The 26,165-nt window shown below is 42.9% G+C and overlaps 1 protein-coding gene across 8 annotated transcripts in view; it reads right to left on the bottom strand.

Moving 5' to 3' along the window:
• The window catches only part of lifra (LIF receptor subunit alpha a), a 195,736-nt gene that overhangs the window by 152,320 nt on the left and 17,251 nt on the right, over nt 1-26,165 (bottom strand). For 4 of the 8 annotated variants that reach the window (XM_063049606.1, XM_063049604.1, XM_063049609.1 and 1 more), the window contains exon 2: nt 16,746-16,891. The exons of 3 other annotated variants lie outside the window; for them this stretch is intronic. The gene's annotated coding sequence lies outside the window, so the exon portion shown is untranslated. The remainder of the gene's footprint in view (nt 1-16,745; nt 16,892-26,165) is intronic. One more of the 8 variants, XM_063049607.1, reaches the window with a different exon arrangement.

The following is a 26,165-nucleotide window of genomic DNA, read 5'->3' as shown; positions in this document are numbered from 1 at the left end:
ATATGGTGCACTGGCCTTCATCAATCGTGGGATTGCGTTTAGGAGCTGAGAGGTTCCCACGCCTCTCTCATGGCGGCTGTAAACTGGTGCCACTGTGGCTTGAGGCCTAGTCCTCGCTATGACCGAGGCCACACAACTCCCCTGCCATCTGCCTCTCCTCACTGCTGATAAATCAGTGGATAGAACTTGCAGCATTCCACATTAACAATGTCCAAAAGGGTCTTGCGAACTCAAGAAAAGCAACCAAGACAGTCACTCACTATTAGACTGTAAGCCTCCTTTAACTCAGGCAGCAGCACAATGAACAGCTACTTCATTTTCTCCACCAGTGAGCAACTCACTAATGGGGTAGACCTGCAATACTTTAAATTCTTAATATATACCAGAATCTTGGTAAGAATATATTTAAATGCAACCTTTTGTTGACCCCGTAGAAGCCACTGCAACTGAATGCACCACCAACTTCATTTTTACTCATTTCTCATACTTTTCCTGAACCAGAAGTCACTCTGTCCATCAACAGTTAGTGCGCATGCGCCGGTCGTGCAAGCAGCCTGGGACAGCCAGTCCGATCTATTCTTACTTTCTTCTTCTTACTTTTTAATTTACGTTATTTTTTGTATTTTTTTTCTCACGGTAACATGTCAAAGCTGCACCCTCTCTAACATGCTGGTAGAGAGTTTTATTTGGGTTTTCTTTAGCTCTGGAAATGGTTTTTTTACCAAATTTCCCTTGGGATTAATAAAGTATATCTATTTATCCATCTCCGTGCCTACACAGCCAGCATTCACATCGCCCCGACAGTGACAGTGGTGCAGCCAGTATAGCTGCAGCCTCACAACCACAGATATCTGAGGTTAGTCCTAACCTCAGGCGCTGCTTGCGTGGAGTTTGCATGTTCTTCCTCCGCATGTGCAAGTTTTCTTCAGACATAACAAAACTTTGGTGAGGCTGTACTTGGAGTACCCTGCTACAGGAAAGACACTATCAGACTAGGAAGAGTGCAGAAAAGATTTACCAGGGAGCTGCCTGAACTCTGGAGCTTCAGTTACAAGGGAGGTTACATGCACTAGGTCTTTATTCTGGAATGTTGGAGACTGAGGGGTATATCAAATCATGAGGAGCACAGACAGTGCAAAACACAGTCTTTCTCCAGGGAATGGGTAGAAGGGGAGTGCATGAGGAGGATGTTAAAAACAAAGCATAGATTTAAGATTTAAAAGGGACATTTGAGGCAGCTTCTTTACATAAAGGGTGGTTTATATTTGGAATAAGCCGTGGTTAAAACTAGCATATTAGCACATAGAACAGTACGGCACAGTCTTTGCCCTTCAGCCCACAACGTTGTGCCAGCCTCTCAACCTACTCCGAGACCAGTCTAACCACTTCAACAGAGAAAAGCCCGCAGTCACTCAACTCATCCTCATAAGACATGCTCTGGAATCTGGGCAGCATTCTCTGCACCTACTCTGAAGCTTCCACATCCTTCCTATAATGAGGCGATCAGAACTGAACACAATACTTTATCAGTAACATTTAAAAAATGTAATTAGCAAAATTTAAAAACTATTTAGGTAGCTAAATAGTTAAGAAAAGTTTAGCAGACTGTTGGCCAAACATGGGTAGATAGGACTGGCTTACTGGGCAACATAATTGGCACAATTTGACAGTGGTCAATTAATCTGCCTATTGACCACTGCAAATCGCTCGGTGTATAGTTGACATGGTAGAAATTAGGGAGAGATGATCAGAGTTTTGGATTAATATATGATTTGCACAACTTAGTGCTTAATCAGACCTCAGCTCTATTCTCTCTTTTCTCACTCTTTCAATCCTCATTAACGAGAGAAGTCAGAGGAGGATGGCCAGACTGGTTTCAAGCTGACAGGAAGGCAACAGTAACTCAAATAACAACACGTTACAACTGTGGTGTGCAGAAGAGCATTTCTGAATGCACAACACGTCAAACATTGAAGTGGATGGGCTACAACAGCAAAAGACCACACCAGGTTCCACTCCTGTACCTAATAAAGTGGCTACTGAGTGCATCTAAGAAGGCTGATTGAACAAGACGAGAGAATTATAGAATATTCAGTTTTCCAAGGTGGCAAGAAGAAAAAGAACATACTTAGTGAATAAAATATCACAGATAAGATGTATACAAATGAATGGTCAGGATGGATTTCAAAGCTGAAAATCTTTACTGGCTACTGTGTAGCCAGAGTCTAAAAAAAAATCATTAGATGTAATGCATCTAGGTTTCCAAAATTTCCGACAAAAAACTCTCTCCTGATAAATGAACAATTAAGGTCAGAGAACAGGAGGAAGAGGTCACATAGCCAGCTGGTTTCAGAGCAGAATGGTAAGGAAGGATAGCTACTCACAGTGGAAGACAGTGGTTAGTGATGCTGAACAAGAGCTAACTCAAATTAACTTCATGACTTAATACACTGATATCAGAAGTATTTTTTCAATTTGAAATTAGTATTAAATTCAGGGAGGGAAATGATCAAAATGGGAGAGAACTTTAACAAATTACAGAAGATATTCTAAAATATCTGCACAATGAGCAAAAGTTGACATACTCAACACAAGATAGAAAATTCTAGTTGAAAGAATAGAGGGGCCATATAATTAAAACACAAGCAATATACAATGGTTAATTTCCAGAGGAAAAGAATAGATATTAGACCACAAGACACAGGAGCAGAATTAAGCTATTCAGCCCATTGAGCCTGCTCCACCCTTCCATCATGGCTGATCTATTATTTCTATCAATGTAATTCCCCTGCCTGTTAGGTTAAACCTGCAAAATTTGGCTAGACCACATCCAGAATACTGCATATTGTTCTGATTGCCATTTATATCAATGATATTCTTTACTACAGCATGACCTAAATTAACTGAAAAGTATCCACCCTATCTGAAATATGCATTGTTGTTCTTAAAACCACAAAGCACAGTGTCATAAAATACCCAAGCACAAAATAGCCTGCTATAAAGTACCATTACTTGTACAGATATCTTGATCTGTGCTTTCTAAAGATATGCCTTCAGCTGTTAATCACTTATTTTAGTAACAATATAACAACTACCTTAAGAAAGCCTTGACTTCTGTATGAAATCAATGGAAATCTAAGAATGGACGTCCCAAGTAGTTTGGTACTGTCACCCCAAATGGTGCCTGCATCTATTTTGGTCCAAATTGAAATCTTACGAAAATGGTTGTGAAAAACTAAACTACTGCTCATTAGGGAAAGTGAAAAGGTGATAGACAGGAGCTACAGAGAGGTAGTCATCCCTGGACTACAGGGGTCAGAAAACTGGGTGACTGTCAGGAGAGGGAAGGAAAATCCCCGGATAGTGGAGAGCACCCCTGTGGCTGCCCCCCTCAGCAACAAGTATCTCATTTTGGATGCTGTTGAGGAGGATGACCTGACAGGGGACGGCCACGGTGACCAGATCTCTGGCACTGAGCCTGGCACTGTCGTGCAGGAGGGAAGGAGGGAGAAGAGGAATGTGGTAGCCATAGGGGATTACATAGTCAGGGAAACAGACAGGAGATTCTGTGAGCCTAATAGAGATACCCGCATGGTGTGTTGCCTCCCAGGTGCCAGGGTATGGGATGTCTCGGATCGGGTCCAGAATAAGGGAGAGGGCGAGCAGCCGGCTGTCTTAGTACAGTTGGTACCAATGACAGATAGGACAAGGGAGGAGATCCTGAAGAGAGATTTCCAGGAGTTAGGAAGGAAGCTGAGAAGCAGGACCTCCAGGGTAGTAATCTTGGGATTGCTACCTGTGCCACGTGCTAGCGAGAGCAAGGATAGTAGGATCAGGCAGATGAATGTGTGGCTGAGAGACTGGTGCAGGGGACAGGGCTTCAGATTCTTGGATCATTAGGATCTCTTCTGGGGGAAGTATGACCTGTTCAAAAAGGACGGGTTACACCTGACCTCGAAGGGGACAAATATCCTGGCGGGAAGGTTTAATAGAGCTGTTAGGGAGGGTTTAAACTAATTTGGCAGGGGGATAGGAACCGGAATGGTAGAGCGGAGGAGGGGGAATACAGAAATAAATCTAAGATAGTGAGCAAGTTAAGATGTCAGGAAGGACAGGCAGGTGATGGGGCAAATTTGCAACCATTGGGATGAGTTGCAATGCAATAAAGTTGCAGTGAAATCAAAGCAAAATGTACCAAATACTGGACTTAAGTTGTTACACTTAAATGCATGCAGCATAAGGAATAAGGTGGATGATCTTGTTGTACAGCTACAGATTGGCAGGTTTGATATTGTGGTCATCACTGAGACATGGCTAAAGGATGCATGTCTCTGGGAGCTGAACGTCCAAGGATACACGGTGTATCGGAAGGATAGGCAGGTAGGCAGAGGTGGTGGCGTGGTTTTATTGGTAAGAAATTATATTAAATCATTAGAAAGAGGTGATATAGGATCGGAAGGTGCAGAATCTCTATGGGTTGAGCTAAGAAATCGCAGGGGTAAAAGGACCCTGATTGCAGTTATATACAGGCCTCCTAACAGCTGCAGTGATGTGGACTACAAATTACAACTGGAAATAGAAAAGGCTTGTCAGAAGGGCAGTGTTATGATAATTGTGGGGGGATTTTAACATGCGAGTGGATTGGGAAAATCAGGGCGGCACTGGATCTCAAGAGAGAGAATTTGTAGAAAGCCTGCGAGATGGCTTTTCAGAACAGCTTGTTGTTGAGCCCACTAGGGGATTGGCTGTACTGGATTGGGTATTATGTAATGAAACAGAGGTGATTAGAGAGATTGAGGTGAAGGAACCCTTAGGAGGCAGTGATCATAACATGTTTGAGTTCACTGTAAAATTTGAGAAAGAGAAGCCGAAATCTGATGTGTCAGTATTTCAGTAGAGTAAAGGAAATTACAGTGGCATGAGAGAGGAACTGGCCAAAGTTGACTGGAAAGAGACACTGGTGGGAAAGACAGCAGAGCAGCAGTGGCTGGAGTTTATGCGAGAAGAGAGGAAGGTGCAAGACAGGTATATTCCAAAAAAGAAGAAATTTTCGAATGGAATAAGGATGTAACCGTGGCTGACAAGAGAAGTCAAAGCCAAAGTTAAAGGAAAGGAGAGGGCATACAAGGAAGCAAAAATTAGTGGGAAGACAGAGGATTGGGAAGTTTTTAAAAGCTTACAAAAGGAAACTAAGGTCATTAAGAGGGAAAAGATGAACTATGAAAGGAAACTAGCAAATAATATCAAGGAGGATACTAAAAGCTTTCTCAAGTATATAAAGCGTAAAAGATAGGTGAGAGTAGATACAAGACCAATAGAAAATGATGCTGGAGAAATTGTAATGGGAGATAAGGAGATGGCGGAGGAACTGAACGAGTATTTTGCATCAGTCTTCACTGAGGAAGACATCAGCAGTATACCGGACTCTCAGGGGTGTCAGGGAAGAGAAGTGTGCACAGTCACAATTACGACAGAGAAAGTACTCAGGAAGCTGAATAGTCTAAGGGTAGTTAAATCTCCTAGACCAGATGGAATGCACCCTCGTGTTCTGAAGGAAGTAGCTGTGGAGATTGCGGAGGCATTAGCAATGATCTTTCAAAAGTCAATAGATTCTGGCCTGGTTCTGGAGGATTGGAAGATTGCAAATGTCACTCCGCTATTTAAGAAGGGGGCAAGGAAGCAAAAAGGAAATTATAGACCTGTTAGCTTGACATCGGTGGTTGGGAAGTTGTTGGAGTCCATTGTCAAAGATGAGGTTACAGAGCACCTGGAGGCATATGACAAGATGGGCGGAACTCAGCATGGATTCCTTAAAGGAAAATCCTGCCTGACAAACCTATTGCTATTTTTGAGGAAATTACAAGTAGGCTAGACAAGGGAGATGCAGCGGATGTTGTGTATTTGGATTTTCAGAAGGCCTTTGACAAGGTGCCACACATGAGGCTGCTAAACAAGATAAGAGCCCACGGAATTATGGGAAAGTTACATACATGGATACAGCGTTGGCTGATTGGCAGGAAACAGAGTGGGAATAAAGGGATCCCATTCTTGTTGGCTGCTGGTTACCAGTGGTGTTCCACAGGGGTCCATGTTGGGGCCGCTCCATTTTACATTGTACATCAACGATTTGGATTATGGAATAGATGGCTTTGTGGCTAAGTTTGCCTATGATACAAAGATAGGTGGAGGGGCCAGTAGTGTTGAGGAAACAAAGCCTGCAGAGAGACTTGGATAGATTGGGAGAATGGGCAAAGAAGTGGCAAATGAAATACAATGTTGGAAAGTGTATGGTTATGCACTTTGGTAGGAGAAATAAATGGGCAGACTATTATTTAAATGGGGAGAGAATTCAATGTTCTGAGATGCAACAGGACTTGGGATTCCTCGTGCAGGATACCTTTAAGGTTAACCTCCAGGTTGAGTCTGTGGTGAAGGCAGCGAATGCAATGTTGGCATTCATTTCTAAAGGAATAGAGTATAGGAGCAGGGATGTGATGTTGAGGCTCTATAAGGCACTGGTGAGACCTCACTTGGAGTACTGTGTGCTGTTTTGGGCTCCTTATTTAAGAAAGGATGTGCTGACGTTGGAGAGGGTACAGAGAAGATTCACTAGAATGATTCCAGGAATGACAGGGTTAACATATGAGGAACGTTTGTCTGCTCTTGGACTGTATTCCTTGGAGTTCAGAAGAATGAGGGGGGATCTCATAGAAACATTTCGAATGTTGAAAGGCATGGACAGAGTGGATGTGGCAAAGTTGTTTCCCATGATGGGGGAGTCTAGTACGAGAGGGCATGACTTAAGGATTGAAGGGCGCCCATTCAGAACAGAGATGCGAAGAAATTTTTTTAGTCAGAGGGTGGTGAATCTATAGAATTTGTTGCCACGGGCGGCAGTGGAGGCCAAGTCATTGGGTGTATTTAAGGCAGAGATTGATAGGTATCTGAGTAGCCAGGGCATCAAAGGTTATGGCGAGAAGGGGGGGGAATGGGACTAAGTGGGAGAATGGATCAGCTCATGATAAAATGGCGGAGCAGACTTGATGGGCTGAATGGCCGACTTCTGCTTCTTTGTCTTATGGTCTCTTCTGTGAGGTCATGACACATTTTCTCTCTGCAGACAATAATGTCAAGTGTTGCGATCGCTAATTTGTATAGTGGTGGGATTTTGTCAGGTCTGGTCACACTGACCACCTCTGAAAGGATTCAGCCATTGCAATTAACTCTGCTGTCAGAATGGCTTCCAGATCCCTGCCATTTCCATCTGCATCATGAGCTCCATATTGGAATCCCACTATTGTGGGTTCATGGTTTGCTTATAACTGCTATCTTTAAGCTGTTTCAAAATGTTCTCAATAGGCAACAGATGAGGGAGCTTAATCCTGTGGTGTTTGAAGTGTGGTGACTGCTTTGATGTAATCGTGAGATCCAGCCAGTTGGTCTTCATTTTTGTGGGAACTTGGTCACTGTGGCTTCATAGGGCTGAAATGCTCTTTATTCAACAGGGACTTATTTATTCTTTGTACTCTCCTGTACAGCTCGGAGTCGTGGGTAACCTACCGTCACCACCTACGACTCCTTCAGCGTTTCCACCAGCACTGCCTCCACACCATCCTCAACATCCACTGGAATGACTTCGTCACCAGCATTGAAGTTCTCGAACAGGCGGAAATGCAGGGATGTTGCAAGAAAGACATCTTGGAAGCAAATTATCGAGGCCATGCTGTTGAAGACGCAGCTGCACTGGGCATGCCAAGCCATGATGATGCTTTGGAACTTATTCTTTGTAAAACTCGTTACAGCATGAACTTGGAGGTCAGGCAGAGTAATGAGTTTGTTGGTTGATAACCCTGGCTTTGAGGTAGTAATAATCATTACCTCTATCTGAATTCACAGAACATTACCCCATGGCCCAATAACACCACAGAAAAACTCTTGCAGCTAATTGCAGGCCAGAAGCCTTATATATGGAGTAAATAAGGGGTGGTGGAGTAGTGTAGCAGCATGACACTACTGCAGCGCCAGCAACCTCAGTTCAATTCCACCACTGTCTGTAAGGAGTTTGTACATTATCCCCATGACCACAGAGGTTTCCTCCCACATTCCAAAGACATACAAGGTTAGTAGGTTAACTTGTCACATCGGTGTACTGGGGTCTGTTGGGCTGGCGGCCTGACACCATGCTGTATCTTCAAATAAATAAAATCAAGTGGCATTCTGTACAAGAAGATGACAGGTTTCTCGCAGGGCACTTTGTAAATACAAGCAGCATACCCAACTGACAACTAAACATCAAGGAAGCAAGCTAGACGGATGTTGATGGATATGATTTCCCAGTATCTGCAGACCCTTGTAATGGATTTGTAGATGAATCTTGAGTTTGATTTTGTTGTGCAACCCCACAATGGTACTGCAATTCTGATACAGGACAGAGGAGCGTAGATGGTGGAATGGCATTTATCATGTGCTTGGGCAATGAATGCAAGAAATTTGGATAGCTTTCTGAGATAACTTCAGTTTCCATTTGATGGAAATGCAGGGATGTTGCAAGAAAGACATCTTGGAAGCAAATTATCCAGCGAATTATGAGCCTGAACTGAGACAACCAAAGGCATTATCTCAAGACCAAGTTCAGTGTCATTCAACTGTATATTTATGTCTACTGCAAAACAAAACAATGTTCCTCTGGACCAAGGTGCACTACACAGTACACATAAATCACACAGAACACAAATATTACCACAAATAAATTAATAAATAATAAGGTGCATTTCTGACACAAGTTAAAAAGTGAACAGTATAAACACTATTGGTGCTTCATGCGTGATGGGTGGTGGCAGGGAGTTCAGTTATCTTACAGCATGGGGGAAGAAGTGGTTTCCTAACCTAACAGTTCTCATCCTAATGCTATGGTACCCTCCTGCCTGGTGGTAGATTCTTGGATGGATAAAGCAATTATCAAGTGCTGAACAATTGGATCACCCATATCCTATTGACACTTAGATTTGGTTAATTATAAAATCTACACTATAGTCTTCAATCAACATGGACAAGTGTAACTGACAAAATATGTATCTATTAAATATAATAAAGGAGAAATAACTAAATCTGGAAATCTTTTGAAAAAGATAAAAAGTGCAAGTCCATCAAATTTGGAAATTAACAAATTTTTCAACTTCTTGGAATCTTGCTCAGTTTTATTGATGGTCTTAAGGTCATATCGATTTCACAATCTGAAGTTCATTACAAATCATTGCATAACTAAGCTGAATTGTATCATCAACTCTATGCCAATATCGTAGAAGATGCAAAAGAAACTGACCATGAGTCACCAACCATCTACTACCACCACCACCACGGCACAACTCCCGTGACTCCCATCCTTACCTCACCCCCTCTCCTGACAAAGCAATGGTGACTGCAAATGTCTTAGATGGACCTGTTTTCTCACAATACCCAAAGAAAAAGGATGCCAGTCAATATATATCAAAATGTCTTTTGTCTTCTTTACATCATGGCAATTAATATTTACTATTGAGACAGCATTAATATAATTAACGAACGTGGGGTAGTGAAGTGCTCACTCATGCCTTAAATGAAAGTGAAGTGAGGAGGAAATTCACAGCTTTTTTTCAGCCCTGAAATGGTCACTGTGATTATAGAGGATAGATAACAGAGGTCAAAGAAATGTTCCAAGATGTTCAACGGGCTCAATTTAAATAACTATATCAAGTATTCTTGTTGAGCCTTCCAATTCAATGGGACACCAAGTATTTGCATCATGTACAAAGGATGAGCTTCACTGATTTCAGTGGGAACTTGCGTGTGCAAAACCGGCGTTGTATTAATTGTATTAAATTTAATACATTTCAAGTAATGTCATTGCACAAGAACTGCCTCACTAAAAGGCACGATATCTGTTTCACTAATCAGTTCACAACGTGAACTGGGGGTTCTAAGTGTAAGCACAGGAAACTGACTGAGTCAATGATCCAGAATGCAGTCAGAAATGGGTCTGGACTGCAGCCAGATGTGCATCAGGAATGGGGAATGGGAATACATAGGGATTTCCAGCCAGGACATTCATATTTCCTGCTGCTGTTAAACCCACCATATTCTCTGTAAAAATCCAGTTTAGGGCATGCTACAAGCCTTCTAGACAACAACTTCGGGTAACTTGACTTCTGCTCGTATCAGTCAGGCATGTCCTGCCCTGCATTTCATAATTCCTATATTGCTTTGCCTATATTCTCACTTTCTAACTGCGTCCATTCACAAATTAACCAGATGAACTTGCTTACATTTGGTATCCACACACACCCTGGTTTTACCTCAACAGACATTCCTCCTCCACCCTTCCTGAGGTTTAACCAATTTCTTTTGTCTCCTTCCCAATTCTGACTGAACCATTAACCAACTCCCTTCACACAGATGTGGCCCAACTTGCTCAGTATTTCCAGTATGTTCTGTTTTTCTAGATTTCCAGCATCTGGTGCTTTTTTAATCTTCTTTTCAAGAGGAGAGCTATTATTTTAAAATGCCTCATTAGATGATTAACCTTCATTTATGCTGCAGCCAATGTAATACCACCCATGTAAATGAATGTGAGCTCTCCATTTAGCAAAGCAGCAAATTGTGATTTTACCCCCAAGTGATTTTAAATTTAACAAATACACTGAGACCACAATGCTAATTGTTTTCAGCTATATGCAGAATGCTTCAGATGGACGAGAGGCATAAATATCGATGCATAAGTCAAAGTGCACACAGTACCCTATTAGTTGTGCTTTATCTAAACCACAAAATCACAAATATAATCACTAGCCCTATTTGTTCTAAGTACATTTAGCAAAGCATTTGTGATGTCTAGAGCCCCAAACAGAAACACCTAACATATTCAGGTTAAGACTAAATCCTTTCAGACTCTAAATCAAAGCTAATTTTTATCTACAAACATATTTCAAGATACAGCACAGAATAGACCCTTCAGGCCCAACGAGCCACACTACCCAGCAACCCACCTATCTAACTCTAGCCTAATCACAGGACAATTTACAATAACCAATTAACATGCTAACCGGTATTCTTTGGACAGAGTGGAAATCAAAGCTCCAGGTAAAGCACGATAGAAACAGAGAAAACCTACAGTACAATACAGGCCCTTCAGCCCACAATGCTGTGCCGAACACATACTTACTTTAGAAATTACCTAGGGTTACCCATAGCCCTTTATTTTTCTAAGCTTCATGTACCCATCCAGGAGTCTCTTAAAAGACCTTATTGTATGATAGGATATGGGGAGAAGGCAGGAGATTGGGACCCAGAGGGAAAACATATCAGCTATCATGAAATAGCAGAGCAGACTTGATGGGCCAAATGGCCTAATTCTGCTCCTATATCTTATGGTCACCCAGCATAAACCCACACAGTTCACAGGTGGAATGTACACACTCCTTACAGACAGTGCTGAAATTGAACTCCAAACTTCAGAATGCCGCTAACCGCTGAGCTACCGTGGCATCCATTTGAAGTATCAACCACAACCAACATGGCAAGCCAGACAGTTCATGAGCGTCAGCCTGCATTATTCTAAAATTGGATACTATGGGCCTGGTTTTTTAAATCCAGTGGAGTAATGTATATGCCACCATCACGCAAGACATACCAGGAGTGCTGAGTTTAATCAAATTACAGGTACCAACTTGTCAAAATAATACTTCAAATGGTGGAGCAGGGATTGGGTGCAAAGGTGTTTTTTCTTCCTCTTACCAACCAAAACTAATCAGCACTGTTAAAACACCAGACAAACCTCAAATAAACTTGGAAGGCCTCCAATGTATGTTACTACAGAAACAAAAGGTCTGCTCCAAATCACTAAAAATGAAACAGTGTTGGATTTGTGCCCAAGATATAGAAACATAGAAACATAGAAAATAGGTGCAGGAGTAGGCCATTCGGCCCTTCGAGCCTGCACCGCCATTTATTATGATCATGGCTGATCATCCAACTCAGAACCCAGCCTTCCCTCCATACCCCGTGACCCCTGTAGCCACAAGGGCCATATCTAACTTCCTTTTAAACATAGCTAATGAACTGGCCTCAACAGTTTGCTGTGGCAGAGAATTCCACAGATTCACCACTCTCTGTGTGAAGAAGTTTTTCCTAACCTCGGTCCTAAAAGGCTTCCCCTCTATCCTCAAACTGTGACCCCTCGTTCTAGACCTCCCCAACATCGGGAACAATCTTCCCGCATCTAGCCTGTCCAATCCCTTTAGGATCTTATACGTTTCAATCAGATCCCCCCTCAATCTTCTAAATTCCAACGAGTACAAGCCCAGTTCATCCAGTCTTTCTTCATATGAAAGACCTGCCATCCCAGGAATCAATCTGGTGAACCTTCTTTGTACTCCCTCTATGGCAAGGATGTCTTTCCTCAGATTAGGGGACCAAAACTGCACACAATACTCCAGGTGTGGTCTCACCAAGGCCTTGTACAACTGCAGTAGTACCTCCCTGCTCCTGTACTCGAATCCTCTCGCTATAAATGCCAGCATACCGTTCGCCTTTTTCACCGCCTGCTGTACCTGCATGCCCACTTTCAATGACTGGTGTATAATGACACCCAGGTCTCGTTGCACCTCCCCTTTTCCTAATCGGCCACCATTCAGATAATAATCTGTTTTCCTATTTTTGCCACCAAAGTGGATAACTTCACATTTATCCACATTAAATTGCATCTGCCATGAGTTTGCCCACTCACCCAACCTATCCAAGTCACCCTGCATCCTCTTAGCATCCTCCTCACTGCTAACACTGCCACCCAGCTTCGTGTCATCCGCAAACTTGGAGATGCTGCATTTAATTCCCTCATCCAAGTCATTAATATATATTGTAAACAACTGGGGTCCCAGCACTGAGCCTTGCGGTACCCCACTAGTCACCGCCTGCCATTCTGAAAAGGTCCCGTTTATTCCCACTCTTTGCTTCCTGTCTGCTAACCAATTCTCCACCCACACCAATACCTTACCCCCAATACCATGTGCTTTAAGTTTGCACACTAATCTCCTGTGTGGGACCTTGTCAAAAGCCTTTTGAAAATCCAAATATACCACATCCACTGGTTCTCCCCTATCCACTCTACTAGTTACATCCTCAAAAAATTCTATGAGATTCGTCAGACATGATTTTCCTTCCACAAATCCATGCTGACTTTGTCCGATCATTTCACCGCTTTCCAAATGTGCTGTTATCACATCCTTGATAACTGACTCCAGCAGTTTCCCCACCACCGACGTTAGGCTAACCGGCCTATAATTCCCCGGTTTCTCTCTCCCTCCTTTTTTAAAAAGTGGGGTTACATTAGCCACCCTCCAATCCTCAGGAACTAGTCCAGAATCTAACGAGTTTTGAAAAAGGAGAAACTCGGGATGCGACGTACCTTTCCTTTTACCGTCAGGTAGAAGGTACAGAAGCCTGAAGGCACACACTCAGTGATTCAGAAACAAATTCTTCCCCTCTGCCTAAATGGGCAATGAACCCATGAACACTATCTCACTTTTTTTAATATACAGTATTTGTTTTTGCACGTTTTAAATCTATTCAATACATGTATATTGATTTATTATTAATATTCTTATTTATTTATTCGTTCTCTTCTATATTATGTATTGCATTGAACTGCTGTTGCTAAGTTAATAAATTGCACGTCGCTTGCCGGTGATAATGAACCTGATTCTGATGAGAGGAGTACTGGCCAAAGTTGACTCGAAAGGGACATTAGCAGGAAGGACCGCAGAGCAGCAATGGTCGGAGTTTCTGTCAAAATTGAGGGATGTGCAAGACAGATATATTCCAAATAAGAAGAAATTTTTGAATGGAAAGGGGACACTACTGCGGCTGACAAGTGAAATCAGAGCCAAAGTAAAAGCAAAAGAGAGAACATACAATGAAGCCAAAGCTCGTGGGAAGATAGAGGATTGGGAAGCTTTCAAAAACTTGCAGAAGGAAACTAAGAAGATCATTAGGAAGGAAAAGATGAATTATGAAAGGAAGCTGGCCATTAATATCAAAGATGATACTAAAAGCTTTTTTAAGTATATAAAGGGTAAAAGAGAGTTGAGGGTAGATATATGACCAATAGAAAATGACGCTGGAGATATTGTAATGAGAGAGACAGAGATGGCAGAGGAACTGAATACGTATTTTGCACAGTGGAAGACATCTGCAGTGTACCAGACATTCAAGAGTGTCAGGGAAGTGAAGTATGTGCAGTGAAAATTACGACTGAGAAGGTACTCAGGAAGCTTACTGGTCTGAGGGAAGATAAATCTCCTGGCCCCTAATGGAATGCACCCTTGGGTTCTGATGAAAGCAGCTGGAGAGATTGCAGAGGCGTTAACAATGATCTTTTAAGAATCGATAGATTCTGGCATTGTACCAGATGACTGGAAAATTGCAAATGTTACTCCGCGATTTAAGAAGGGTGGGAGGCAGCAGAAAGGAAACTATAGACCTGTTAGCCTGACATCAATGGTTGGGAAGCTGTTGGAATCGATTGTTAGGGATGAGATTATGAAGTACCTGGAGGCACATGAAAAGATAAGCTAAAGCCAGCATGGTTTCCTGAAAGGAAGGTCCTGTCTGCCAAACCTACTGCAATTACAAGCAGGGTAGACAAAGGAGATGCAGTGGATATGGGGTACTTGGATTTTCAGAAGGCCTTTGACAAGGTGCTGCACATGAGGCTGCTTAGCAAGATAAGAGCTAAGGGAATTACAGGGAAGTTACGAGCATGGGTGTAGCTTTGGCTGATTGGCAGAAAACGGAGAGTGGGAATAAAGGGATCCTATTCTGGCTGGCTGCCGGTTACCAGTGGAGTTCCACAGGAGTCGGTGTTGGGATCGATGCTTTTTACGATGTACGTCTATGATTTGGACTATGGGATTGATGGATTTGTGGCTAAATTTGCCAATGATACAAAGGTAGGTGGAGGAGCGGCTAGTGTTGAGGAAACAGAGAGCCTGCAGAGATACTTAGATAGCTTAGGGGAATGGGCAAAGAAGTGGCAAACGAAATACAATGTTGGACAGTGTACAGTTGTGCACTTTGGTGGAAGAAATAAACGGGCAGACTATTATTTAGATGGGGACAGAATTCAAAATGCAGAGATGCAAGAAGACTTGGGAATCCTTGTGCAGGATACCCTAAAGTTTAATCTCTAGGTTGAGTTGGTGGTGCAGAAGGTGAATGCAATGTTGGCATCATTTCCAGAGGTATAGAATATAAGAGCAGGGATGTGATGTTGAGGTTCTATAAGGCACTCGTGAGACCACACTTGCAGCGTTGTGTACAGTTTTGGGCCCCTTATTTTAGAAAGGATATACTGACATTGAAGAGGGTTCAGAGAAGATTCACGAGAATGATTCCAGGAATGAAAGGATTACCGTATCAGGAACGCCTGGCAGCTCTTGGGCTGTATTTCCTGGAGAGGGGATGTCATAGAAAGATTCCGAATGTTAAAAGGCCTGAACAGATTAGATATGGCAAAGTTATTTCCCATAGTCTTGGACAAGAGGGTATGACTTCAGGATTGAAGGATGTCCATTTAGAACTGAGATGTGGAGAAATTACTTTAATCAGAGGGTGGTAAATCTGCGGAATTTGTTGCCACGAGTGGCTGTGGAGGCCAAGTCATTGTGTGCATTTAAGGCAGAGATGGATAGGTTCTTGATTAGCCAGTGCATCAAAGGATATGGGAAGAAGGCAGGGGAGTGGGGATGACTGGAAGAAGGCAGGGGAGTGGGGATGACTGGAAGAAGGCAGGGGAGTGGGGATGACTGGAAGAAGGCAGGGGAGTGGGGATGACTGGAAGAATTGGATCAGCAGAGCAGACTCGATGGGCTACTTCTGCTCCTATATCTTATGGCCTTAAATTTCACGTCACATGCCAGTGATAATAAACCTGATTCTGATTCTGAAGGAGTTTGTATGCCCTTCCATGAGCCACACAGTTTTCCTCCGAGTACTCCAGTTCTGTCCCACTGGCTAAAGATGTACTGGTTAGTAGGTTAATTGGTCATTGCAAATTGTCCGGTGAATAGGCTAGTGTAAAATAGGTGGGTTGCCAGGTGGTAGGGCTCGTAGCTCGTAGGGCTGGAAGGGCCTGATCAGCACTGTACCTCTGAATAAATTAATAAACACATCTCCTTTCTTGTTAACACCTTGTGGAATTCTACTAGAATGTGATGCACTCCACAGTGAACACCCCACTGTAACTGAAGAATGAACAGCAGACACCCTATAAGAGCGCAACCCTAATCTATCCAGCAAATAAGGTTGGAAAGGAAAAATAAATCCCTCATCCAACAGAACTTTCCGAAGTTTACAATTGTCCCTTGAAATATTTAATTGCTCTGCTAATTTGCTTTGGAACAGCTCACTAACATCTTAATTGAATTATATGATAGCATAATGGTAAAGTGATAATGCATTTTCAGTAATACTTCCAACTGTGAAGACCTTTTATTTTAATGGTATCACAATATAAATGACTTAACACAATTTACTAAATAATGTCAAAGGAGTAAATGGATGTAACTTAATTGTCAGCTTCAGGCAATGTTCATAATCCACTAACTATAATGTGTATTCCATTACATCCAATCTGCAAAGGCTCGGTGGGGGCTACCATCTCAATCTCTCAGTACTTTGGAAATGCTCGTTATTGCCAATGAAAAGTCACTGACCTGAACCATTAGGAGAGACACAAGAGACTGCCAATGCTGGAAATCTGGAGCAACACACAAAGGCGCTGGAGGAACTCAGCCAGTCAGCAGCATCTTTGGGGGGGAAAAACCCAATCGACGTTTTAGGCCAAGACCTTTAATTAGAACTGGAAAGAGGAGAGTTACTCAATATAAAACAGTGGGTGAAATGAATGGAGCAAGGGTTGGTGGGTGATAGGTGGATCAACATAAGAGGAGTGACAGCCGGGTGAGGGAGGGGGTTAAGAGGTGAATGATGCAATTTCTTTCTAAACTAGAGTCATGGAGCACTACACCTTAGAAGAAGGCCCATCTAGTCCATGCTGGACTATGTTGTTAGTACTATAGACCTGCACCTGGACCATAAGCTCTCAAAATCCTTCCCATCCATGTATGTAACCAAATCTCTCTTACATGTTGAAATCAAACCCACATCACCCACTTCCTCTAGCAGCTCATCCCATACTTTCTTCACCTTCTGAGTGAAGAGGCTTCCCCTCATATTCCCCTTAAACATTTCTCCCTACACCATTAACCCATGATCTCTAGTCCCACCCAACCTCAGTGGAAAAAGCCTGATTGCATCACCTCATAATTTTGTAAACCTAAATTCTTAGGTCAAACATAAAAATTATGTCACTCCGCAGCAATTCACCGAAAATAATTTTATGTAGAAGGACTAATATGTCAGGGGGATGGGAACCAGTGTGATAGAGCTGAGGGTGAGCCAGCAGGTTTACAAATAGACAATGGTGTAATATGAATGTAAGGAAGGACAAGCCAACAACTGGGTATAAATGCAGACAGTGCAAGGAGTTAAATTCTACCAGAGGCAAAATTCAAAAGAGCAAAGAATGCAGGACTGAAGGTGCTGTATTTTGTAGCATTCAGAAGGTGGACAAACTCGTGGCACAATTACAGATTGGTCAGTATGACATTGTGGCCATCACTATGTCATGGCTAAAATTGACTATCCTGTTGTACATAATCTTTATTATAAATTACAATAATTTCAACATTGCACATTTAGATCTAGACATCACAAAGATTTTTACTCCTCATGTATATGAAGAATGTAAGTAATACAGTCAAATCAATTCAATTAGGTCATTGTTGGGAGCTTAATATCAAAGGGTATAATTAGCATCGAAGGACAGACATGAAGGCATAGGCAGTGGCGTGGCTCTGTTGGTCAGAGATGGAATTACATCTTTAGAAAGGGGTGACTTAGGGTCTGAGAATATTGAATCTTTGTGGGTGGAATTAAAAAAACTGCAAGAGTATTAAAAAAAACAACACATTATGGGAATCATATATAGGCCTCCAAATAGAAGCCAAGACATGAGGTTGAGATTGCAAAAGGAGCTAGAAAGGACATGTAATAAGGGTAATGTCACAATTGTAATGGGGGACTTCAATATGCAAGAGGATTGGGAAAATGAGGTGTTACAGAGGCGTGAGAGAGAAACTTGCCCAGGTGGATTGGAGCAGGATACTGGAGGGGATGACGGCAGCGCAGAGGTGGCTGAAGTTTCTCGGAATAGTGTACAAGGCACAGGATAGATAGGTCCCATAGAAGTCGTTGTTCTCAAATGGCAGGGGTGGACAACTGTGTCTGACAAGAAAGTTAAGGACAGCATAATAGCCAAAGAAAGGGCATATAATGTAGCAAAAGTGAGAGGGAAGTAAGTTTTTAAAATCCAACAAATGGCAACTAAAAAAGCCATTAGAAGGGAAAATATGAAACCAGAGGGCAAACTAGCCAATAATATAAAGCAGAATACTAAGTTTTTTCAGTTATTTAAAGAGTAAAGGGAGGTGAGAGTTGATATTGGACCACTGGAAAATGATGCTGGTGTGACAGTAATGCAGGACAAAAAATGGCGGTTGAACTTAGTAAGTACTTTGCATCAGTCTTCATTGTAGAAGACACTAACGGTGTGCCAGAGGTCCGTGAGTGTCAGGGAGCAGGAGTGAGTGCCACTGCTATTACAAAGGAAAAAGTGCTAGGCAAACTGAAAGTTCTTGAGATGGGCAAGTCACCTGGACCAGATGCACTATATTTCAGAGTTCCAAAAGAGGTTGCTGAAGAGATAGCAGTTGCATTGATCATGACCTTTATGAATCACTTGATTCTGGCATGGTCTCAGAGGACTGCAAGATTGCAAATGTCACTTCACTCTTCAAGAAGGGAGGAAGGCAAAATATAGGAAATCATAGGCCAGTTAGCCGAACCTCAGTGGTTGGGAAAGTGTTGGAGTCTATTATTAAGGATGAGGTTTCAGGGTACTTGGTGACTAATGATAAAATAAGTCAAAGTCAGCTGTAAAGGGAAATCTTGCCTGACAAATCTTTTAGAGTTCTTCGAGGAAGGACCAAGCAGGGTGGATAAAGGAAAATTTTTAGAAGGCATTTGATAAGGTGCCACACATGAGGCTGCTTAACAAGACAAAACCCCATAGTATTACAGGAAATATACTGGCACAGATAGAGGAATGGCTGACAGGCAGTTGGGAGCGAGAGAGAATAAAGGGGGCCTTTTCTGGTTGGTTGCCAGTGACCAGTGGTGTTTCTCAGGGGTCAGTATTGGGACTGCTACATTTCACATTGTTTGTCAGTGATTTAGGTAATGGAATTGGTGGCTCTGCGGCAAGATTTGCAGATGATACTACGACAGGTGGAGGGATAGGTAGTGCTGAGGAAGCAGTGCAATTGCAGAAGGATTTAGACAAATTGGAAGAATGGGCAAAAAAAGTGGGCGATGGATTACAGTGGTGAGAAATGTACAATAATGCAATTTAGTAAAAGGAACAACAGTGCAGACCATTATCTAAATGGGGAAAAAATTAAGATAATCAGAGGTGCAGAGGGACTTAGGGAGTCCTCGTGCAAGACTCCCAGAAGGTTAATTTACAGGCTGAGTCAAGAAGGCAAATGCAATGTTGGCATTTATTTCGAAGGGATTAGACTATAAAACCAAGGAAATAATGCTGAGGCTTTATAAGACACTAGTCAGATCGCACTTGGAATATTCTCAACAGTTTTGGGCTCCGTATCTCAGAAAGGATGTGTTGTCTTTGGGTAGAGTCCAGAGGAGGTTCACAAGGATGATTCCAGGAATGAAGGGGTTAACATATGATCAGCATTTGGCAGCTTTGCACCTGTACTCACTGGAATTTAAAAGAATGCAAGGGTATCTCATTGAAACCTACCAACTGTTGAAAAGACTAGATAAAGTGGATGTGGAGAGGATGTCTCCCTTGGTGAGGGTGTCCAGAACTATAGGACACAGCTTCAAAATTGGGGAGGCAACCCTTTAGAACAGAGGTAAGGAGGAAATTTTTTTCGCCAGACAGTAGTGAATCTGTGCAATGCTTTGCCACAGACTACTGTGGAGGCCAGACCATGGGTATATTTAAGGAGAAAATTGGTAGTTTCCTGATTGGTCAGGGCACCAAAGGTTACGGTGAGATGGTAAGTGTATGGAGTTGAGTGGGATCCAGGATCAGCCATGATGGAATGTAGAAGCAGACTCAATGGGCTGAATGGCCTAATTCTGCTCCTGTCTTACGGACACACTATACTTTGCATAATTACAGTATATAAAATTTACTCTGGAAAGACAGGCCATTTATCCCAGCTCAGTTACACCAATTTCATTTTTCACATGTGTTTTATACCACTCTTCTTCCACTAACTCATCATATCCTATTTTTGCCTCTGTTCTTATCTACCTTCCCTGTAAATTAATCCAACCAATGCACTTTAATGCCATTGAGAGCAGGTCTCACATTCTAACTATATAATGAGTAAAGGTCTCTTGTGAATTCTTCACTAAATCAGAATCAGGTTTATCATCTCCGGCATGTGATGTGAAATTTGTTATCTTAGCAGCAGCAGTTCAATGCAATACATAATCTAGCAGAGAGAGAAAAAATTATAATAAATAAACAAGTAAATCAATTATGCATATTGAACAGATTTTTTTAAATGTGCAAAAACAGGAATACTGTATATTAAAAAAAGTGGGGTAGTGTCCAAAGCTTCAATGTCCATTTAGGAATTGGATGGCAGAGGGGAAGAAGCTGTTCGTGAATCGCTGAGTGTGTGCCTTCAGGCTTCTGTACCTCCTACCTGATGATAACAGTGAAAAAAGGGCATGCCCTGGGTGCTGGAGGTCCTTAATAATGGACGCTGCCTTTCTGAGACACTGCGCCCTAAAGATGTCCTGGGTACTTTGTAGACTAGTACCCAAGATAGAGCTGACTAGATTTACAACCTTCTGCAGCTTCTTTCGGTCCTGTGCACCATTTATTTATATGGGAAAATTTTGTGAGCGTTCGCAGACCCAAAAATAACCTACCAAATCATGCCAAATAAGACTTAAAGCCTAAAATAACAGTAACATATAGTAAAAGCAGGAATTATATGATAAATACACAGCCTATATAAAGTAGAAATACTTTTCCACAATCATTGCCGGCACTGTTCTCCATAGCGAAAATCTCACGCAAGCACTCTCGGCAGAAAATCTCACGCAAGCGCTGTTGGCAAAAACACTCTCTCCAGTAACCTTTAAGCTATGAAGCTGCCAAATCATACCAAGTAACACGTAAAAATACATAGCCTATATAAAGTAGCAATAATGTATGTACAGTGTAGAATCACTTATGGGAATCGGGAAGACAGCTTGCCGAGCACACTGATGATGGTGTGTTAGACTGAGTCGTCGGAGGTTGGGGTGCTGCAGTGGCCCCCACCCTCCGGGCCGCCGACCGATACCAATCCGCGAAGCATGCAGGGGTACAGTAGTAGCCGGGAGGCACACAGCACATCTTTAAGAAAAAGGCCGAAATAAACATTCTAATTAATTAGGTGCCACCCGGCACGTAAATGTCAGCCCAGATCAGAGGCAACGCAATCGGCAATCACCTCTGATCTGGGCCGACAATTACATGCCGGGCAGCACCTAATTAATTAGCATGTTTATTTTGGCTTTTTTCTTAAAGATGTGCTGTGTGCCTCTCGGCTACTGCTGCATTCTCCGCCAATCGGTATCTGTCCGCGGCCTGGGGGTTGGAGTGGTGGGACACTGGGGTGTCATCTCATCGTCATCTGTTTCCATCAGGGCAGGCAGCTCATCATCTTCTATCTCTGCCTACCTTGATGTCGAAGGTCGAGGTTCATCGTCTGCTGTGGCTGATGTGGAAGGCTTGCTTGACTGCTTAGCCTCGCGCATTTTTAGATCATCCAGTTCTTTGTAAGCACTCAAACCATCTTGCAAATATGCCCTAAACCGACGTACCCTTTCAAAATTAAAGTCGTACTTTACCATTGAGTGAAAATCTCACGCAGTTGCTTCACATTCAGTTCCTGGATGACTTCATTTTCGCTACTGAATTCGGTTTCGATTGTTATCCTTTCCTCTTCCAACTACATCAGCTCTTCATCAGTTCTTGGTCATGGGATGCCAAAACCTCTTCAACATCATCTTCGTCAGCTTCCACAAGCCAAACTCACTTTGTCCTTACTTCGTTCACCACGATCGAAACGCTTAATTATGTCTAGTTTTACGCTAAGTGCAACACCCTTACGAGCTCTTTTAGGGTTTTCCGATACCTTAGAACTCATCTTGCTAACGGCTGCTCACAGGCACGTGTTTAAGCAATGCCGGCTAGAATGCAGTTCTGAATCCAGGGGAGAGCGGCTGCTTGGGGCGCGCGCTGCCTTTTATCGGGTGCTGATTTTTTTTTGCGCGCTGCCTTTCTTCGTAACAGTGAAAACATCTTCTGTTAGCGAAAACAGGTAACTAATGTAGGTCTTTCATAACAGTGAGGTTTCGTAAAGCGAACGTTCGAAAAGCGGGGGACACCTGTAGCCCCTCCACACCAGACAGTGATGCAGCCTGTCAGAATGCTCTCCACGGTACAACTCTAGAAGTTTTTGAGTGTATTTGTTGACATGCCAAATCTCTTCAAACTCCTAATACAAGTATAGCCGCTGTCTTGCCTTAGTCGACGCATTAATCAGCATCGCATATGTTATAAAATCAAGTTTTAGAGTTTCATTGGTAAAACATCTCCAAATAATATTATTAATCATTTCACAATTTTAAAGATGTTTTTTTCTGCAAGCGATTAGAGTAAAACAGCAGAGAAATTGGCCTACTGGCCCAAATGGGGTCCATATCTCTCTGCCTTTCCTATCGGGGTACCTGTCCAAGAGTTGTTTTAACTGACTTTAAAGTATTTGCCTCAACCACTTCCTCTGACAGTTCATTCCAAAAGACAGTATCGATCCAAAGTCGAGTCCCAGTCCAATTGTTGCAGGGCTTACATGCTATAACGAGCTACAAAACAAAGCCAGGCAGTATGACTGACAACAACCCATCCTTTCTTGGTTAGTTTAACACATTCCATGTACATTTTGAACAGAAGGGATTGGAATGTCGCCACCCACTATGACAGCCTCCAAAGCACCTGAACCCAAAGTCATCAATGTGAGCGCAAGATTAGTCTTCTGAAGAATGAACCCACAGAAATCATCTGGCCCAGACCATATTCCTGGCTGTGTCCTTAGATCCTGTACAGATCAGTGACCATGGGTATTTGCTGACAATTTCTTCCTGCTTCAGTCTGTGTTCCCACCTGCTTAAAGAAGACCACTATCATCCCTGGCTCAGACATCCACAACCATGAAGTGCTTTGAGAGGCTGATCATGGCACACATTAACTCCGGCCTTCAAGTAGCCTTGACCCACTGCAATTCACCTACCACTGAAACAGGTCTACGGGAGATGTCATCTCCCTGGCCCTACACTCATCCCTGAAGAAGGTGGACAGTAAAGACACGTATGCTACATTACTGATTATTGACAACAGTTCCGCCTCCAATACTCTATTTCTAAGCAAACTGATCACTAAGCTCTGGACCCTGGGAGTCAAAATCTCCCTCTGCAACTGGATCCTCACCTTCCTGACTAACAGACCATAATCAGTAAGGATAGGGAGCAGCAGCTTTACCACAATTATTCACAAGCTTGCATCCCCAGCCCCCTGCTTGACTCCCAAAACACTCATGACTGCAATGGGCAGATTCTGCTCTATGAATTTGCAAAGGATACCATTATAGAGGACTGCATTTCAGTTAACAATGATTCAGTGTACAGGAAGGAGAGAGAGAGAGAGAGAACTTATAACATGATATCACAACAATTTTTCCCTCAATGTCAGCAAAGGAGTTGGTCACTGACTTCTTTAAAGGTGGGTGGTGGGGTGGGAGGTCAGTAATCATGCATCATGGTGCAAAGACAGACAGGGCTGAAAGCTTCAAGTTCTTAGGAGTGAATGACACCAACAGCCTGTCCTAAGTCGAACCATATAGATGCCATGGCCAAAAAAGTTCACCAGTCCCTCTACTTCCTCAGGAGGCTCAAGAAATTTGGCATGTTCCCTTTAACCCTTTCTTTTTAATCAATGCACCATAGAAAGCATCCTATCTGGATGCAGAAGGGCTTGGTATGGCAACATGACTGCAAGTTACAGAGAGTTGTATACACAGCTCAGAATATCACAGAAATCAGCCTCCTCTCCATGGACTGTTTATACTTCTCAGTGCTTCAGTAAAGCAGCCAGCATAATCAGAGACCCAATCATCCTGGACAAACCACTCTCTTGACCTCTCCCTTCTTCCATCAGGCTGAGGTTACAAAGGCCTAAAAGCACATATCACCAGGCTTGGAGACATCTACCCTACTGTTATTAAACTATGAGACAAATGGTACTCTAGTACAATAAGATGGACTCTTGGCTTTACAACTTACCTGGGTATGACCTTGTTCTTTATCTGAACTGTATTCTGAACTGCGCTTTCTCTGTAGCTGTTACACTTTATTTTGCATTGTTATTGTTTTGTCTTGTTCCGCCTCAATGCCCTGTGTAATGATTTAATCTGCATAAATAATACACGAGAAGCTTTTCACTGTATCTCAGTATATGCGACAATATTAAACCAACTTTATTTCCATACCTGTGTAAGCCTTCGTCTCGCTCAATTCTCAGTCGTCCAGGAGGAGCAACCGTCAGCCCCGCCAAACTGGGTAAGCAAGTTTGTGTGAATGCTATGTAATGACCCCAGAACAAACCCACAATGCAAAATATCGGACAGTACACAATGTACGATTAAAGAATTACACTTTATAAATCTTCCTGCGACTATGGGTTTAGTAGAAAAACAAAATATAAAATAAAAAGGCGCCAAGAAAAATAATTATACAGTTCGTGCGCAACGTTGGACCTCATGCAATATCCTCGGTCCACCATTCGATTTCCTCCAAAGTCCGCGACCCTCGGACTGGAACCAACCACGGTAGTCTACCAGAGCGCTCCCACCACGTCCTTCCTTTTCGCCTCTCCTCCCGAAACGTCCCACACACTCACTCAGGTTCCCACACATACAGATAGAATAACATAACTTCTATTGGTTAATTCCCCATTATCTACAATTATAGCTTGTCTCTGTCCCTGCCAACAACAAACTAATCCTGGTTGGTGACTTCAATGCCCGAGTAGGCTGCAATCAGAGTCACTGGGAAGTGGTTCGAGACAAACACGGTATTGGCAATATGAACAGCAATGGCATCTTGCTCCTTAGCAAATGTGCAGAATACGACCTCCTCATCACAAACACAGTGTTCAGGCTGGCGAACAAGTACAAGACAACATGGATGCACCCAAGATCCAAACATTGGCACATGATCAACTACGTTATAGTATGTCGCCGAGATATCCGGGATGCCCTCATCACCAGAGCCATGCAAGGAGCAGAGTGCTGGACTGACCACAGGCTTGACCACACCACATTGAAGCTACGTATTGCTCCCCACCATCCCAAGCACCCTAAATTCATCAGAACAGCTTTTAACACCGCCAGCCTCCAAGAGCCACTGTATCTTCACAAGTTCCACACCACCCTTGATGAGAAGCTGTCTGCCAACAGACCACTAACTGGTGGGCCAAACCAGAAGTGGAATCAGTTTAGAGAGATGGTGACGGAGACGGCAAAATCAGTCCTCGGCCCCAAGGACCGGATCCACCAAGATTGGTTCAACGAGAATGACAGTGCCATCAAAGATCTCCTGGCCAGGAAGAACAAAGCATTCATGGAGTGGCAAAACGACCCAAGCTCCATTCCCAAAAAAGAACGGTTCAAGTCCCTTCAGGCCCATGCCCCACAGGAAATTCGCAAGATGCACAACCTGTGGTGGGATAGGCAAGCTGAAGAGGTGCAACACTGCGCCAACATCAACAACTCGAAGCTGCTCTTCAACTCCATCAAGATGATCTTCAGCCCCTCAAGATCTGGCTCATCTCCACCGTTGTCCACTGATGGATCCACACTGCT

This window comes from Mobula hypostoma, chromosome 5 (genome assembly GCF_963921235.1).
Source record: "Mobula hypostoma chromosome 5, sMobHyp1.1, whole genome shotgun sequence".
Lineage (NCBI taxonomy): Eukaryota > Metazoa > Chordata > Chondrichthyes > Myliobatiformes > Myliobatidae > Mobula > Mobula hypostoma.
Note: the sequence above shows the minus strand (reverse complement) of the source record. Positions and strands in the feature narration are given on the sequence as shown.